The sequence below is a fragment of the Gossypium arboreum genome, chromosome 3 (assembly GCF_025698485.1).
Source record: "Gossypium arboreum isolate Shixiya-1 chromosome 3, ASM2569848v2, whole genome shotgun sequence".
Lineage (NCBI taxonomy): Eukaryota > Viridiplantae > Streptophyta > Magnoliopsida > Malvales > Malvaceae > Gossypium > Gossypium arboreum.
In genome coordinates this window covers 98,781,966-98,800,313 of record NC_069072.1, presented here as the reverse complement: position 1 = coordinate 98,800,313, position 18,348 = coordinate 98,781,966, and the positions used below count along the sequence as shown (strand labels likewise).

General features: G+C 34.9%; 1 long non-coding RNA gene across 1 annotated transcript; it reads right to left on the bottom strand.

Moving 5' to 3' along the window:
- Positions 1-5,466: 5,466 nt before the first annotated feature.
- LOC128290364 (uncharacterized) lies at positions 5,467-8,092 on the bottom strand. Its single transcript, XR_008280131.1, has 2 exons — positions 7,989-8,092; positions 5,467-5,683 (listed from the first exon to the last, which is right to left on the bottom strand). It is a non-coding gene; the product is annotated as an uncharacterized LOC128290364 (long non-coding RNA).
- Positions 8,093-18,348: the final 10,256 nt, after the last annotated feature.

The window sequence follows — 18,348 nt, the reverse complement described above, 5'->3', positions numbered from 1 at the left end:
AGGCGGGAAATACTTCATAAGGAATCTTTCTACTAACTCTTACCATGTCGAAATTGAGTTTGGTGGAAATGAGTTCAACCAATCACGAGCTCTGTCTCTTAGTGAATACGGGAACAGCTTCAATCGTAATGCATCTTCAAGAACTGTGGCTAACTTGAAAGAATCGCTCACCTCCATAAATAGTTTTAAGTGTAGGTGAGGATCTTCGGTAGGCATTCCACTGAATTGTCCCACTGTCTGAAGCACCTAGAACATGACTGGCTTCAGCTCAAACTATTGTGCCTCAATTTCGGGTCTCCTAATACCAAAATTATGATCGTAGAATACTAGCACGACATACTGTCTTAAAGCTCTATCCCTATCATCAGCAATAAGGATAGGATTTTGAGCAAGGTTTGCTCCGTTTCCTTGATTCTGATTTTCGAAGTTCATCTCTTCGGTCCTTCTTTGACTTGCTTTTCTTCTTCACTCTTGAAAAGTTTGTTCAATCTCAGGGTCTACGGGGAGTAAACTGATAATTCAGTCAATACTCATAAACACCTGAAATAATCATAGAAAAATTAATTAAGTAAAAATTTAAACAGGAAAATAAACCAAAATGAAAAACTAACAAATTTACAAATAATGAATTTTTAAAACAGTCCCCGGCAACGGCGCCAAAAACTTAGAACGACGGAAATGTGCAAGTGTACACAATCGCAACAAGTAACAAAGTGACAAGTAAATGTCGAGTTATCGTACCCACAGGGACTGTGAAAAGAATTATTTATGAATGTTATTTAAAACACTTTGGTAAAGAAAAATATTTTGTTTGAAGAGGGTGATTAACAACTAAGATTTTAAACTAAGTAAACAAAATAAATAAATAAATCTCAAATGCACAATTTCAAAATACGATTGTAACAGCCCGGTTTAGACCCTAGTAAGAACAGTGGTTTCGGGACCACAAATCTGAGTCAAAAAATATTTTAATATTATTTTCTGTGTTTAAAGTATGTGAATTGATATGTGTGAAATTTTCGTATGAAAATTTTATCGTTGTGTGCTTGATTTAATAAAAAGGACTAAATCGCGTAAAACGTAAAAGTTGCATGCTATTAGTTAAAGGTGTCAATTGGCCTTGGCTTTTTAATATGATGGCCTTAAGTGGTAAATAACCCATTTATAAGATAGTGGATGATATTTGGTTTGGCATTTGTGTAAATATGAATTTATTTTAATGGTAAAATGGTAATATGTTAAAAAAAAAGTTTAATTAAATAAATCAAAAGCCATGTTTTTTTGTTTTTTTATGCTATCATATTTCTCCATAGCCGAATGTGAAAAGAAAAAAGATGAGTTTGGAAGCTTTGAATATTCGGCACCTTTGGAAGCTTAATTCGGGTATGTGTTTTACTCGATTTTTGATAATTTTTACGTTTTTGAGATCGTTGCTTCGAGTACTAGTAAACCCATGCCTTAATTTTTGGATTTAATGAAGAAATTGATATTTTCCATTGTTTATTATGTGATGAAATTGTTGTTTGATAATGAATAATAAATCTTTGATGTTTGATTTTCATGTTTAATTAAATGATTTTTGATAAAAATGTGTATTAAGGACTAAATTTAGAAATTTGTAAATTGAGGGGTCAAAATGTGAAATAAATAAAAGAAATGGGTTGCTAGAGACCTAAGATAAATTCGGCCTAACATGGGTTTGATGAAATTTTGAATAATTTGTGTTATTTTGAAATAGGGACTAAATTGTGAAAATGTGAAATGTTAGGGGATAAAATGCAAAATGCCCAGATTATGTGTCCTTAGATAAAATTTAGTGAAATTTTGAACAAGTGAGTTAATTTTGATATTAATTAGATTGGCAAAAGTGGAATTCGGATTTGGATTGGGGGGAAAATCAAAGTGGTCGATTAGTCGTCTCGTTTCGATTACCATTGTCCGAGGTAAGTCTATAAGCAATAAACGTTTTAAAATTTGAATGTATATGATCTTTATATGCTGAATTTAATTGTGTGAATTTTTATTAGTTATAGCTGAATGTATAAATGTTTATGAGATTTGGGAACAAGTTCGATTCAATTGAGATATGATGTTTGAAAAGCTTAATATGAACATTAAGAAATAATTAGGATTTCCAAAATATGAATTATGTGTAAGACCGACTTTGTATCAGTGATATTCAGGCTTTATTTCCTAGCAGGCTTTGTGCCGGTGTATTAAATCAGGCTTATTGCCTAGCAGGCTTTGTGCCAGTGTATTAAATCAAGCTTATTGCCTAGCAGGCTTTGTGCCGGTGTATTATATCAGGCTTATTGCCTAGCAGGCTTTATATGCCGGTGTATTATATCAGGCTTATTGCCTAGCAGCCTCTGTGCCGGTGTATTATACTAGGCTTTATGCCTAGCAAATTTTATGTGAACAACGGTAAAAGTAATCAAATGTGTTAAATGAGCTAAAGTGATCAGGTATGTGAGTGTGGTTTACTTATTTGAAATGAAGGTAAATTGGCTGAAAGATATGTGATAAAAATGTTATGTAATGCTATTTTCTGACGCATGAAAAATCGATTTAAAGGGCTCAGGTATGTATTCATACTAAATTATGAAATTATGGCAAATGGAATGTTAGAATTAATGATATAAATGTTACATGTTAATGTGAATTATATGTATGCATATGTGAAAGTATACATTCGGTTTACTTATGTATTCATGACATAAATGAGAGTATATATGTATAGGAAAATCTATAATTGGCCAAATGAAAAGTATAGGTGATTTTGTAAATGAAATGTATGTGTTTTCATATTTGGCTATTGTAAAATATATATTCGACCACATATTATGTGTATATATATATGTGTTATTATGGTTTGATTTATGAAGATATGTATATAAGAGTTTAAATATTCGGTTATATATACATTGATAATATGGCTTTGAAATGGTATGTTATTTTGATAATAGATACATGTATATTCAGTCAAGGTAAAATTTGTACATGGAAGTATATGTTATATATGAAATTGTGAGCTTGAAAATAAATGTAATCATGATAGTATAAATTAGTTTGATTAAACTAAGTTGATATTAATATTGAGTTATTTATTTGCTTACTTACTAAGCTCTTGAAGCTTACTCTGTGTGTTTTTCCTATGTCTTTAGAGTTTCAGTGAATTGCTCGAGTTGGAAGTTGTTGGAGACGTCATCACACTATCCGATTATCATTTTGGTAACTAATGCTTTGAGATTTGGTTATGTGGCATGTATAGGCTTGTTTTGATATATTTGGTTTTGAAGTTTGTATATTTATATATATAGCCATACGAAAATGGCTTGATTATAATGTTAAAGTTAGTGTGTATGTGGCTATGACTTAAACTTATTTTGGAAGTATCAAATATGGTATAATGTGTGCTGGATGATTGTATAATATGGCTTGGTGATGAGGTAAAATGATGGATATGTATTTGGTTGTAAATTGGCTTTATAGGTTTGGATCCAAATGGCTAGAAGTAATGTTTATGATTATATAGATTTGATCATGATATATGTTCATGTAGGGAATTAGGTTTCATGGTACTTATATGAGGTGTGTTTGATATATGAATCAATTTGGAAACTGTTTATAAAGTGTTATGTATTTGGTTATGTGATGAAATTATATATGATGATTATAATCAACTTTGAGATTTGGCAATGATAGTTTAAATCATTTAGTCAAGTGTTTAGTAAAATGTTAATGTTAAATTTGTTGTATTGGTCTTATTATAAAGATTATTTATGTGTAAAATATATGTGTTTACTATGCTGTGGAAATAGTTTAATTTAGATTATTGTGTTAACCTAATAATTCATGAGATGAATATATATATATATATATATATATATATGAATTGGCTTGGATTTATTAAATTTGTAAATTGATTATACTTTGATTAGTAGTATGTGTTTTAGAATGGTTTATATTAATTAGGTAAAATGAGTACATGACGTTGATGTTTAAAAATTTTATACTTGATCATTTGGTGAGGTTGATTATACCGAATGTGTTTTGGTTTATTTGCCATGTGATATTGCATATTAAGTATAATATGCGCATGTATTGGAATAAAATAAAATGCATGATTATATTTGGTTAAACTTAGTTAAAAAAAATTATTGTAAAGGAGTTAATATTACTATGTGCATGATTGAATTGTATGACCATATTGAGTGGTAATTTGATCGATAATGCCTCGTAACCCTAATCTGGCAACAGATACGGGTTAGGGGTGTTACAACGATTGTAATCAAGATGACATAATTGTGTTAGATTAATTACATATCATAACTTAAAATTATTAAACTCATGTTTATATTGTTACGAATAAATTCATGGCAACTCGGTAATTTGCTAACTTATGAACATACTCACCTACCAAAATCCATTCATTTCTTGACTATATCCCTATGTCAATTCAACAGGTTAAACAAATCTTAATAGGCAAATATGTTATTGCACATACGTACTTGTTAAATCAAAATAATCTCTTAAACATATCCCTATGTCAATTGAAACAATTAACTCGATTTAATAAGTACATAAAAGACTATGTGAGGTAACAAAGTAACCTTACCTTGAAACAATTTAATCACAATAATCTTGAAAGTTATGCAAGGCAAATGTATTGTCAGATACCGTTGCTAATTTAACCCTCGGCTACCTTAGATGATTAAACATGCACTGATTAAGTACTGTGTCCATTAACTACAATTTTGTTTAAATAATTAATTCATTAGTTACCTAACAATTGTAATGCAAGAATAACTTAGTCATGATTTGACTTAATCAAGCATCTTACGTGGCCTATAACAACATAAACACAATTTTAACAATTTAAGAAAACAAAATGCAATCAACCTAACACAAATTAAATTCAAGCTTAATTGATTAAATTAACCATTCCAACAACATAAATATTCATAGATTTTTTCATCATAAGAACAACAAAAATTAAAGACATAGGGAACAAGAATCAAATCCAGTGTTTGTCAGTGGCTTGACTAGTTTGCTACGTTCTTCGCTCTCTGTTGTCCTCGTCAACCAAAGCTACTATAAACACTTCAATTGTAACACCCCAAACCCAGTCCAGACGTTATGACCGAATCTGATGTGCCACATTGAAGTTAAAAACCCATGTTTCATTTTAGTGCATTAAAAACTGACTTTTGTTAAGCTAACAAAGTGAATAGGAGCTGGGCACCAGGTAGGAATCCATAACAGAGGAGGTGAGCCATGAAGGCTGCTTAAGTACCAAGCTCTTCTAATGGATCCAATCCTAGACATGGCCACAACCATTGCCACACTTGGTTAAATCGAGTTGTAATTTATTTAAGTTGAAATCTTTGATAAATCGGATAATCGTGGCGTGGTGTTATTTTGAAAATAGTTATCATTTTGAAAACACGTCCTAAGTCTAGCCCATTTATTAACAAACAGATTAAAGTTATTAAAAATAAAATAATCCCAGAAAAATAATTAAAATGGCCTTATTACAACCCAAAACCAAACAATAATATTAATAAGATAAAACTTATAAAGAAATAAATCGGCTACTTATTGCAATTAAAAGAAACAGAAATAGTAGTGTGGCCATCTCCGAGTCCCTCGCAGCTCCAAACCATCTAAGCTTAGGGATTACCTGCACAGTTAGAAACGGGGTGAGTTTACGAAAACTCAGTGTGTAATCCCAATAATAAACAAACAGTGAAAACACAGTATCAGTACAATCTGGGCCAAAGCCTTATTAGTCTTGACATATACAGGGCCGAAGCCTTTCGTTTAACGGTTACTGGGCCGAAGCCTTTTCATAAATTATATCACTGGGCCGAAGCCTTTTCATAAATCATATCATTGGGCCAAAGCCTTTACTCAGAAACAGTATGGCCCTTAGGCCCATTTCAATATCACATGTAATGTCAATGGATGTATGCAAGCCCATTTCAATATCACATGAAATACCAATGAATGTATGCAAGCCCATTTGGGTAGACTACTCAACCCACCATCCGCTACTCTCCACCCGTACCAACCAACACACCATGTGGGAATAACTCAACCCACCCAACCAACACATCACCGGCAAGATAGTCGCTTTATCATATATCTGGAGGCCTAGCCTCTTTAATAACTAGGGCAAAGCCCTTTTCGGTAAACTGGGGTAAAGCCCTTTTCAATAAACCGGGGCATAAGCTCTTTTCAATAAACTGGGGCATAAGCCCTTTTCGGTAAACTGGGGCATAAGCCCTTTTCAATAAACTGGGGCATAAGCCCTTTTGCACTTCCTCCATCCATATAAAAACCCAACCCAATGCAACATGTCATGTATGCAGAATGTCATGCCCATATTTGAATAAACAATCACAATCAAGTCATTCATATCACCAACATATATTCACAATCAATCCGACAACCACACAGTCCAAGTTAGTCACTTGCCCACAACGGCAAAACAGTCATTTTTCACATTATAAGGGTATTTTCGTAATTTTACCAAATATCAGGGTTTTCCATGTTCATTACAATTATCAATATTTTCGAGTGTTTAAACAATGATCTTTAACCCACTTTATCAAATTCGGGCTTTTGGGCCCAAAACTCCTAATGGGCCCTACGAATGCTAATTTAGCCTACTTAACCCAAATTTTACAACAATACTAACCGTGTTAACGTGCAACTTTTCCAAATTCCATTTTCTATCAATTCTACCCAAATGGGTCCGAAAGCCCATTGGGCCCAATTTCAGCCCATTGAGGCCCAACTTACCATCGTGCACAAAATTGAGTTCTTACTTGTTCCATCGATCCAAACACCGATATTATCGTATTTATCGCATCTATACCCAAACGCAACATTACAAGTTCCCGAAATACAGGTATTTTAGCATTTCGGCTTCTCAGCAAATATTAATGTAAGTTATTACGAGGGTTAGTACACACCTGTTATGGGTTGAAGTTGAAACGTTTCCATAATCAATCACCTATGATAACCACCACCTATCACTCAAACTTAAACTAATCCAATATCAATATATGTAAATCCTAAGCACATCAGTCATACGGAACGTAAGGGCATATTCATCATTTTACCATACAAGGGTATTACAGCACTTTACCCTACCGGGGGCTTTACGGTCTTTTTACCTATTAGGGGTATTTTAGTCATTTCATCCTACAAGGGTGTTTTGGTAAATCTACAAACCAAGGGTATTTCAGTAATTTTGTAAACCAATGGTATTTCTATAAGTTTTAGAAAGTCAAGGGTATTTTTGTAATTTTGTAAATTAGGGGTATTTCAGTAATTTTACAAATTGAGGGTATTTCGGTAATTTCACAAACTAGTGGTATTTTGGTAATTTTACAAACTAGGGGTATTTTGGTAATTTTACAAATTGAGGGTATTTCGGTAATTTTACAAACTAGGGGTATTTTAGCAATTTTACAGACTAGGGTATTTTGGTAATTTTACTGATCAAGGGTATTTTGGTAATTTTGCAAACCAAGGGTATTTTAGTAATTTTGTAAATCGAGGGTAAAACAGTAATTCTATAAATAAAGGGTAAAACAGTAATTCTATAAATCGAGGGTAAAATGATAATTCTATAAATCGAGGGTAAAATGGTAATTCTATAAATCGAGGGTATTTTGGTAATTTTACAATTTAAGGGCATTTCAGTAATTTGGTAAATAAAGTATTCTAAACAAGGATAACAATACGAATGAGCCTAAAGCCTATTCTCGGCCCAAATAGGCCCACACGCTCGTGTGGCCCTTTTAGCCCAAATCTAGCCAGAGATATGAGATTCACCTAGCCTAGTCTAATATTTACTACACAATCAAACAACTTATCCAATTGGGCCCGTAGGCCCATTGGGCCCACATGACCCCTTTCGGCCCATCGCGGCCCGAAGTAGCCATCCTACAGCTAGAGTAGCGAGAAATACACACCTGATTGGCGACTGGAGTTAATCCAAGCTCCGAGCACTCTTAGCCGACGCCCAACCCAAACGAGCACGCCATACAGTGAAAGGGATCAGCCAAGAAAGGTACCTTTACTCTCCTCATGGTTCCCTCTATTTAAAGCCAGCTTCGCAACCACTCTTATGTTAGCTTCTCGATGTGGGATCCCTCTAACATCAGAGTTTAAATTCAACACCAACTCTTGTCGCCCCCTATTAGCAAAATAAATGCTCATTGCTTACCATAGGATTCGAACCCATGCCTCCCCTCAGATGCTCCACACGCTACTTGCCACTAGGCCACAAGGCTTTTTGTGTCATATTTTATCCCCAATTAATTATAAGGTCTAAAGGCCAAAGTCCAGGTTCCCTTAAAAACCAAAATAAATTGCAAGAGCCAAGACTTGAACCTAGGCTCCCATACAACCTTAATGACGCCACAACCACTAGACTACATGCTTCCTTGTGTCATTTATTTACCACAATAATTTAAAAGGCCCTCATCCAAGCATCCAGGTTTTTTTCACTTAATACCAAAATTTTTGTTAAAGCCCAAGTTTGAACCTGAGATTTCTCCAACACTTCTCAAAGCCATTAACCACTAAAGCAAACATTTAATTGTGTTATTTCATTGCACAATTAAATACCTATATACAACCTCCTTACGGACCTGCACTCAAGGCCCAATACTCTAGGCCCAAATTCGGGGTGTTACATCAATGTTTCTTCAAAATGGCTAATGAAAACCCTTTTTCCAAGGAAAGAAATCAACAAGAGAGGAAAAGAATTTAGAATGGAAAAGAAGAAAGAAAGTGGAGAGAAGAGAGAAAAGATGTGAATGCTTGAGATGTGTTGAATGATCAGCCAAGGTGGGGTTTTTATAGCTGAAGATGGCTGCTAAAATTAGCTAAAAATAGCAGCAAAAGAGCCATCCCTTGCTCGGCCACAAATGTGGCATGGTGGATGGTTCCAATTTTGTTAAATTTGGCTTGGGGCATATCTACAGAGCCACCAATTGTGGAGGGGTTTGAATGCAACTTGAACAAGTCTTCAATGGCCTCTTTGCAAGCTTAAACAATCAGCAAATAAGCTGATTCAGGTCAGCTCTTGGGACGATTTTTGGGTTGTCCATTTCTTGGTCGGTTCGGTTCACTCGGTTTAGTTCAACTGACCACTTTTTCTGATAATTAATTAATAATAATTTATTAACCCAAATTAAATTGGATATAAATTAAAATTAATTATATTATGAATTGATACATATAATTTTGGACCGTCTTAGGCTAAAATTTAGTTTGCCTTGATACTTTAAATTCCTTCTCGTTTTGTGTTCCTAGCAGTGTCTGCAGAGCCATTTTTGCCCTTTGTGAAAATCTGTAAAAAATAACCAAAAATCATCAAAATTAATTATAAAATTAACTAAAATTCAACTTGTTCAAGCCAAAACTCAGTTCTCTCAGGATCATCATCAACATTAGCCCTGAACTCTTTAGCCCCATGCTTACGAATTTTATCGACCGACGGCTTGTTCAATTGTATTGGATCAAGAACTTGAGGAACCACGGGGATTGGTTGAGGATTTGGCGGGGGTGGAGGTTATTGAGCAGCAGGGTTTGTCCGGACATATTGAGTGAACCATTCGTTCATCATTTGGAAAAAAAAAGCTTATTTAGCTTCACCTCCGTGACTACTCGACACGAGTCTAGATTCAGAAGGCGTTGTCCCTTGAGCTGGAGTTGGCACATTACTCTCAACATCATCTGCTACAGCTCATTCAAGATCCATTAATATACAAAAACATAGTTTATAATGTCAGGATTCATCACACTATCACAGGTTATATATATGGTAATTATAGCAATACTCTCACATAGACTATGTTAGACCTAGAATCGACTAAACCGTAGCTCTGATACCAATAAATGTAACACCCCTCACCCGTATTCAATGTTAAAATAGGGTTACGAAGCATTATCGGACTTAAAAAAGAATTAAACATTGATTTAGCATACGTTTTCTCATTTCAAGCATTCATCATTGAATCTCAATCAATTTGTCCCTTATACAAGCCTACGAGGCCCTAAACATGCTTTGGGAGTGGTTCGAGACTAAACTGATGTCTCAATAGACTTCCATAAAACTTTGAAAATTTTTCTCAAAACAGGGGACACACGCCTGTGTGGCCAGGCCGTGTGTCTCACACAGCCACCATACACGCCCGTGTCATAGGTCGTGTGGACATTCGAAATGGGAGCATATGGCCATGTCCCATCCTGTGACAGCCTTAAAACGACCCTAGTCGGAATGTAGTTTCGGGACCACAAAACCGAGGCATAAAAATAATTTGATATTTATTTTGATGCCTATAATATGTGTTAATTCATGTGTGACATTTTGATGCTTTAATTTAGAGTTATAAATGTGAATTTCACTAGAAAGGACCTAGTAGAAAACTTTGAAAGTATGATGGGGAAATGTATGATGACTAAATAAAGCATGCATGCAAAACAATGGCCTTGCATGTCAAATACCCCCTTTTTACAAGTGATGGCCGGCCATGACAAGGGAGTATGGGCTAAACATGTCATGAAACATGTTTTGTTGGTGCATTAGGGAGAAACAATAAACAAATAAGTATGGGTAATAAGGAAAGAAAAAAAAAATGTGTGTGAGTGAACCCCCCCCATTGCCGTACATGGAAGAAAAGAAAAGAAAAAAATTTTGCTCATCCATTTCATTCTCTCTTGACCGAAAATACTAGAAGGGAAGGGAGGAATTTTGCTTCATGCTTGGGTTGGAAGAGGATTAGGAAGAGGTTTGGCTATATTTGCATCAAGATTAAGGTATGTTTGATGTTGTGCCATGAGATTCATGCATGTTTTGGTTGCGAACTTGATGTTCTTATTAGCCCATGGTTCAAATCTTTGTTATATCATGGGGATGGTATTTGGCCAAGGTGGATTTTGAGTTAATGCCATTGCATGCTAAATATGAAGCTTGATGATGATACATGTGATGGTGGGTTGAGGACTCTTAGATTTTCTTTGAGCATTTTTGAATGATATACTAAGTTCTTTGTGTAATCATGACCAAAATTATGGTGTTGTGATGTATTCGGCCATGGTACATCCCCAAGTGTGATTTATGCTCTTTGCATGGAGAGTAAGATTTGTGTTTCGAAATCATGTTCATGTTTAGTTACAATCAACTTGAGATTCAGCTCTAGCATACATATATGTATATATGTTTGAGCATGATGTATTGGTATGACGTATATACTATCTTAAGGTATATACTTACTTATGATGATGTTTCGGTTATGAAGGAAATGATAGATGTGTATTGAGTTACAATATGGAAAGGTATTAGTTAGTAAAATGTATGCTGTTTTTGTGTGGTAATAAGTGCATAAATGGCCTCAACATGGACATGCATATTAGGCCACATGAGGGGAAATTGGTGTGCATGTATTCGGTTAGAGGCAACCATATTGAAGCCTTATCTTGGCTTAGATTGTTGACTAAATGGGTAATAAGTGAGGATGGTTGCCGAATATACAAACATACATATGCATGTGTAATTGAATTATGAATGTTTAGCAAGATGGTTAAACTAGTTGATTTATTAATTAAGCTCAAGGAGTTAAAGAAGGAGAATCAAGCAAGGGAAAGACGAAGGACATCGAGTAGCCGACTTGGACTATTTTACCCAACACAAGGTAAGTCATTAAGCATATATTTGATATTGCTTAAATGATTGTAATATCTATGCAATTGTGTTTGATGAGATGAAATATATACAAATGTATGTGTATGAAAAGATGATGTTGTTGAACGTAAAAGAGATAGTGAAATGTGTAGGAAGTTTGCTTCGGCACTAAGTGTGCGAGAAATAGATGTGTACGGTGATTTAGATTGGCACTTGAGTGTGCGAGCTTGTAATGTATGGCACTAAGTGTGCGAATTAGGACTATATGGCACTATGTGTGCGGGCTTGAATCACATGGCACTAAGTGTGCGTGATTGAGTATTAAGCACTATGTGTGCGAACTCTACATATATCTCCGATTGAATATTTATATGGAGGTGTGACTCTATCGAGATGAGTATGGACAGCGGAAAGAGTAAGTACCTTGAGTTCATGGCCAATAGATGCTATGTTCATGCTCGGGTGGAGTTGGTAAGATTTAAATCTATGTGATGATTTCAATTGCATGATTGTTATGAAATGAAATGATGTATGGAAATTGCTTCAAATATCCTATTGAATAGTATATGAAATGTAAATGTATGGGCTATTTTGTTTTGTTAAATTTTGGGTTGTAAGCTTTAAGCCATGTGAAAATGGCCTATGTGGTCGTTTGAGTGGGATGCTAGAATCTATAGCCACCAGTCTTAGAAACCTTAATTTTGATAAGGTGGCCATAATTTGTGTCACGTATGATGGATGATTAGTAAGGCTAAGGAAGGATTCATGAAATTGGCATAGTCTACTGCAGTAACTGTTGCAGACAGCAGCAGTGATATGAGATCGAAAAATCACTAAAAATAGTAGAAGTGGAATTAATAGCTAAAAAAAAATTTCGTACTCGAAGCCTGATGGGTCTATTTTCATATGGATGAAACGAAACGACCATATGAGCTGTATTTTAAGAGATATTAAAGTTCTCGTGAAACAGGGCCAGAACGGTTTCTGGATCCCCTGTTCCGAATTTGGAAAATCATTGTAAATTAACCAGAGATAATTAGGAGTCCTGCCATATATGTGTAGATTCCTCTCTGAGTCTAGTTTCTATAGAAACAAACGGCATCAGTATTGAAACCCTGTACAGGGAGATATCCAATTCGTAACGCACAAAGATCAGTGTAGTTGATCCCTGCAACAGGGGAGACTTTAACTAATAAACTGTACTAATTGGCTCGACCAAAAATTCTAGAAAAAAATATGTAGATGGACATATGAGTCTAGTTTCAGGGAAAAATTACGAAACTGATTTTCGAATTGTAAAACTCAAGTTATGATTTTTGAAGCAACTAGTACACAGATTGGCAGCTTGTCTGGGAAATTCTCAATAAGTGGTTTGAAGTCTGTTAACACCTCGTGTTCGACTCCGGCGACGGTCTCGGGTTCGGGGTGTTACACATCCCGTGTCCAACACCGTGCAACTCACTCACTTGTTCACACGGCCAACACACACGCCCGTGTGCCCCAAAAATTGCCATACACGCTCCTGTGCGAGGTCGTATCAAACCTGTAGGGTATACTAACCTATACCACACGGCCAAGTCACACGCCCGTGTGGAAGACCTTGTGGAGCATACTGAATTGTTTTCAAATTCAACACCAGGGGACACACGGACGTGTAACATGGCCGTGTGTCACACATAGCTGAGACACACGCCTGTGTCTCTGCTCGTGTGGAAAATAGGCTATTTACAAGCCATTTTGCCACCCATTTTGCACATACCTATTCAAGCTCAAATGGTACCATTTCAAGACACTAATATGCATCAAAATACCATCAACCAATCACCAATATGCTATAATTTGCCATCTAATTCCATACCTAAATTCACATATACAATTCAACTAATTATACCATTCCAATCATGCATTATCATGTACCAATTCACAAGCATAAAGCTTCCCAAATATCAATCTTTTACCATTCAAATTACCTAATATCATTAAGCATCATAAATCTAACTTCAAACACACAATATAAGTCAATTACCAAACTCAAAACAAAACCATTTGTACATTTATAAACATTATTAAATTCATCATCACAAGCCAACTCAAGTGGCCAAAATACATTTTCATCACATACCAAAATGACTCAACCCTATACATGCCATATACCATATATACACACTTCAAAAGTACCAAAATAGATGTTTGATAGTGCAATGAAGTCTTTGACGATCCCCGGTTCCGAGCTAGCTTCAAAATACTATAAAACATAGAAAGATAAACAAAGTAAGCTATAAAGCTTAGTAAGTTCATATGCAAATATAAAATAATCATCACCATTCATTAGCATTTCCAAATAGATAACATAAATTTTAACCACATCATAAATTCAAAAATTCTTTTAGCTCGTTATTCGAATAGTTTTCTGTACATACCTGTATTGATACATATCTGTTCTCACCAATTCACTTCAAATCACTTCAAGTTTATAAATGATCACGATACAAGTACGTTGATTTTTCGATGCCATAGTCCAACTATGGTCTTACACATACATTGCCATGGCCCTGCTATGGTTTTACATTCACATGCCATAACCCAATTATGGTCTTATTTTTCAATTGTCATAGCCCAACTATGGTATTATTCGGTAACTTATCTTACTTATAATTTAAAATCTCCAAATTGAACCAATATTATATATACATTCATAATACCATCCATAAATTAAATAAATACACATTTAAGTTCAATTAAATGAACTTACCTCGTGTACGGAAATGACGAAACAAACCGACTATTCAATTACTTTGCTTTTTCCTTGATCTAAGTTCTAATTCCTCTTTTCTTGATCTATAAGTAATCAAAATCAACTTATTTATTCTTCTATTTATTCAATCCAATCCAAAATATACATTAGGGCTATTTTAAACATTTTCCCCTAAACTTTCACATTGTGACAACCCGAATTAGGGCCTAATCGGAATAGTGGTTTTGTGACCACAAATCCGAGATAGAAATAATTGTTTTATAAATATTTTGGGGTTTATGATATGATTGCATGATTGTGTGAAAATTTTGTGATGAAATTCTATGCCTAAAGTGTTTAAATTGAAAGTAGGGACTAAATCGAATAAGTTGCAAAATTTGCATACTAGAAATTTTTAGTATGAAATTGTTTTGAAATATTTATTAGGAGGTCTTAAATAGAAATTCTACCAATTTTAAGTTCATGGACAAATTTAGGACATGGAAGGAATTTTTGGAAAGTTTAGTAGTAAGGGTATTTTAGTCATTTTGATATTAAATGAAATAAAATGGGAAAAATAACACAAAATAGTCATCTTCCCTATTTAGTTGCTGCCGAAACTTCACTCTCTCCATAGCTAGGGATTCTTCAACTTTCAAGCTCCATAGTAAGTGATTCTAAGCCCCGTTTTTAATGTTCTTTACGTTTTTGGAATCCCGGAAGCTCGATTAAGCTTATGCTAGTAATAATTTAACCTAGGGTTCATATTTGGAAAAATACCCATAGGTGAAATTTGTGTATTTTGATGTTTTATGATAGAATATGAGGTTTTAAATTGTGTTAAATAATTTGTGCTACTCGGTTTTAGTGAAAACGAGTAAAAGCAGCATAATCAGTAAAAATACCTAATGTTCATAACTATATGATAGAGTGGGAATTTGATGTTGTTGTAGAAGAGAAAATGTTCAGCATATCATAAAACATAAGAATAAGGGCTGAAATTAAATTCCGAGCCTAGGGGCAAAATTGTAATTTTGTAAAAGTTAGGGGCAAAATGTAATTTTTCTACAATGTGATTTTTGGATTGAAATAAATAGTATGAGTATTAAATGAGCTAAATGTGTTATTATAGATCAAGAAAGGCGCTGAACCGACCTCGAACGGGGAAAGAAAAAGTTTTGGACTAAATTGCAAAATTTCCATATTTTGCACCAAGGTAAGTTGTATGTAAATATTACAATAATTTCATGTACATTCTTATATTTCAGCCTATTATATAGATATACTAGCTGATGTTAAAATATAAATTGACTATGGGAAGAATGGAAATAAATACTGAGAGAGAGATCCGGTTGAACATTCTGGAGAGATCGAATGAAATAGAGGGCGTAGCTAGGTCACATGTATGATGCTGAGTGCACATCATGTGTACAAGAAAGCTACGAGACACCCTGTAGTAGCTAGGTCACATGCGTGATACGAGATGTATCCCATGTAGACAAGAGAGCTACGTGAAAGATAAATGTAGCTAGGTCGCATGCGTGATTCCAAGTGAAGGACACCATGTAGACAAGAGAGCTACGTGAAAGATAAATGTAGCTAGGTCGCATGCGTGATTCCAAGTGAAGGACACCATGTAGACAAGAGAGCTACTGAGACAAATCGGCTAGGTCGCATGAGTGGTACTAAGTGTTCCCCATGTGTACAAGAGAGCCGAACTAAATGAAGTATGATGGTGGGGTTGTGTCTTTGAAACCGTTAAATATCGAGGATTGATCCGAATTGTTCAACGGGATGGTTTTGTGGTGACATTGTGGTTTGGACCTACACTTATAGTGAATGAAATGTGGTGAAAATGAATTGTGGCATATACATATATACGATAAAATGAGGTTAGCATAAAGAATGTGTGAAAGAGTGAAATTAGTATTAAAACTGTTTTTAGATGGCAGCAGTGACGTGATTTTGAAAAATCACCAAAAATAGGAGGAATATAATTAGAGGTTGAATGAGATGTGAAATTAAAGCTTAATGAGTCTACTTTCATATAAAAGAAGCAGGGCAAGCAAAGGAATTCTATATTTTGAGATATTTACAATTGTAACTGACTTGCTCAGGATGAATACGTGATCCCTGTTTCCACTTTGAAAAATCATTAAAAATTGTACAAAGCAAACTAAGAAATATAGTTTACATGCCTAAATTCCTTATTGAGACTAGTTTTAAATACAACAGACTTCAGGGTTGTTTGAGTTATGTACTGAGAGAAATTCAATTCGTAGTGGACAGAGGTCAGGCCAGTCGAGCTGTGTAACAGGGAAACTTTAACTAATAAACTGTACTAATCTGCTGAACCAAAATTATAAAAAAATTTAGCAAGAAGCTTTATGAGTCTAGATTCAGGGAAATTTTACGGATATGAATTTCGAGTTTTGTAACTCGAGTTATGATTTATTTAGTGAATATGACACAGCAGAGACAGCTTAATCGAAGTGGAATAAGTAGTGAAGTTAAAGTAGACATACTTGAATTGTTGTGTAAACATGTTAGATTCTTAAATTAGTATTTACATACTACTTACTAGGCTATAAGCTTACTTCGTTTTCTCTCTTTTGTCTTATAGTGTTCTCCAGCTTGCTCAGGAGTCAAGGATCGTGAAGATCTACCCGCACTATCATACTTTGGGGTATTTGAACTAAATGTTTTGAATTATGGCATGTATAGTAGGCAAAAATTATTTTGTTATGTGTCATATTTGTCTAGGTTTAAAATATTAGTTACAAGATTTCGACCAGTTACTTTGTACAAGCCATAAAAGTTGGCTAATATTGTTCAAGATATATGTTATACGATGCATTATCAAATGGGATGACATATTTCTATCTTGGTATATGTTATGTTCGTAATACCTTGTATCCTGTTCCTGACGATGAATGGGTAAGGGTGTTACATTTAGTGGTATCGAGCTATGGTTTAGTCGGTTCTCGGACTAATAAAGTGTGTGTAAAAGTCTAGCTATACATGCCATAAAAATATTGTGATAGTGTGGTGACTCTGATTATTCTAAACTGTGTTTTGTTTTAATATAGTAATGGATCCTCAAGAAACTGCTATCGATGATGTCTTTTAGTAATGCGCCGGCTCCGCACAAGGGACCGCTACTGTGGAAAAGTAGACACGAGACATTGGGACAAGGAGATGAGGCTCGGGGCGCCTTTCTCCAAATGATGAACAATTGGTATACTGAATTTATTCGAGCAAATCCAAATGCTCAACCTCCTCCACCCCCTCCTATACCTCAGACGATTCCTGTAGCTGCTCAAGGTATAAATTTGGTAAGAATGAACAAGCCTCCGGTTGACAAGATTCAAAACAAGGGCCAAGAGTTTAGAGCAAAGGTTGATGATGATCCTGAGAAAGCGGAATTCTGGCTTGAAAATTCTACCCGTGTATTTGATGAGCTCTCATGTACACCTGAGGAATGCTTAAAGTGTGCTGTATCACTTTTGAGAGATTCGGCCTACCACTGGTGGAAGACTTTGGTTGCAGTGGTGCCAAAAGAAAAGTTACTTGGGATTTCTTCCAGAAGAATTTAGAAAGAAATACATAAGTCAGCGATTTATTGATCAAAAACGGAAGGAGTTCCTTGAATTGAAGCAAGGAAAAATGTCTGTCGCAGAGTATGAACGCGAATTTGTAAGACTCAGCAAGTATGCCCAGGAATGTGTGTCCACCGAGGCCATTATGTGTAGAAGATTTGAAGATGGGCTGAATGAGGACATTAAAGTGTTTGTAGGGATTTTGGAGTTGAAAGAATTTGTAGTATTGGTTGATCGAGCTCTTAAAGTCAAGAATTGAACAAAGAAAGAAGAAAAGTCGCTATTGAGGCTCGAGATGTCGAAAAAAG